Here is a 1,984-nt window from a genome sequence, read left to right on the forward strand (position 1 = left end):
GATTTACAAATGGATATGCTTGCACATACACAAAAACAAAGATGCACACAGCAGCAAGCTTTCAATAATTAAAGCGATTGACATGTCTAGGGTTGTCAATATTAAATATGGTGCTTTATTTATTTGTTTGTTTATTTGTTTATTTATTTATTTTGGAGAGGTTTTTACTATAGGGTGCGTGCACTTGCCAGAAAGACAGAGAGAGACAGAGACATAGAAAGCGAGAAATCCCTCCCCCAGGTGGGATGGCCACGTGCAATCCCTTCTCCTCCATTCTCCTCTCGGGATTCTGGGCATGCACATGTGCCCAGCATGAGTTTAAGCCACTGAGTCTGGGACTCGAACCGCAATCAACTACATGGGAGTCCAGTGACATAGCCATTATGCTAACTGCTGGTCCCTGGTGCATCATTTAGTGGAATACTTGGGTTACACTAAATATAATAAGGTAGATCAATGACTGAGTACTAACTTGGAAAGATCTTCAAATAATAATGTTAAGTCTGTTTCTTTTTGTTTTTTGTTTTTTGGGTTTTTTTTTTTTTGAGAGGTTTTTCGCTATAGGGCACGTGCGCTCGCCAGACAGACAAACAGAGACATAGAGACAGAAAGCGAGAAATCACCCCCCAGGGGGGATAGCCAGGCCGCAATCCCTTCTCCTCCATTCTCCTCTCGGGATCTTGGGCACGCACGCACATGCGCCCGGCGTGAGTTCTAAGCCACCGGGTCCAGGACGCGAACTGCGGTCGGCTACGTGGGAGTCCAGCGACATAGCCATTACACTAACTGCTGGTTCCCAAGTCTGTTTTTTAAAAGTACAGTAATAGGGGCTAGCAGGTGGCATGGTGGTTAAGGCTCCCACATGGCTGACCACAGTTTGAGTTCTAGACCTGGCCACTTGATAACCATGACAGGTGTGCTTGTGTGCCTGCCCAAAATTCCAGGAGAAGAACAGAGGAGAAGGGATTGCAGAGTGGTCATTTTTCCCAGGAGGCAATTTCTTTTTTTTCCCCTCTCACTGGAGAGTGCGTGCGCCCTATAGCAAAAACCATAAAAAAAAAAAAAAAGTAAGAAGAAAGAAAAAAGAGCAAACCAAAAGAAACAGAGAGAGCTACCTCAGAGATGTTGTGGGTTCAGTTCCAGACCACCAAAATAAAGCAAATATTACAATAAAACAAGTCACTTTTTTGTTTTTCTAGTATATAACAGTTATATTTATACCATACTGTAGTCCATTAAGTATACAATGATGTCTAAACAATGTACATACATCAATTTTTTTAAAAAACCTGTATGCAAAAAAGTGGTAACAAGTGATTGAGCCTTTAGTGAGTCATAATCTTCCTGCCTTGATGTTGATGGGTGCTACCTATTCAGAGTGGTGGCTGCGGCAGTATTTAAAAATGAGACAGGGACCAGCAATTAGTGTAATGGCTCTGTCACTGGACTCCCACGTAGTCGATCGCGGTTTGAGTCCTGGACCCGGTGGCTTAAACTCACGCCAGGCACATGTGCGTGCGTGCCCAAGATCCCGAGAGGAGAATGGAGGAGAAGGGATGGCTGCATGGCCATCCCCCCTAGGGGGTGATTTCTCGCTTTCTGTCTCTCTGTCTGTCTGGCAAGCGCATGCGCCCTATAGCAAAAACCTCTCCAATAAATAAATAAATAAATAAATAAGACAACAATGAACTTTGCTGCACCAATTGACTCCTTCTTTCATGAAGGATTTCGCTGTCGCCTGTGATGCTGTTTGGTAACATTTTACCTACTGTCAAACTTTGTCAGTATTGGAATCAATCCTCTCCAACCCTGCTGCTGCTTTATTAACTAAGTTTATTTAAGATTCTAAATCTTTTGTCTGTCACTTGAACAGTGTTCCAGCATCTCCACCAGGAGATTCCATTTCAAGTCAGCACTTCCTTCACTCATCCATAAGGAGCACCTTCTCAGCTTTGTCCATTCATAGAACGCGAGCAGAACAGTT

The sequence above is a fragment of the Tupaia chinensis genome, unplaced genomic scaffold (assembly GCF_000334495.1).
Source record: "Tupaia chinensis unplaced genomic scaffold, TupChi_1.0 Scaffold144731_1, whole genome shotgun sequence".
NCBI lineage: Eukaryota > Metazoa > Chordata > Mammalia > Scandentia > Tupaiidae > Tupaia > Tupaia belangeri.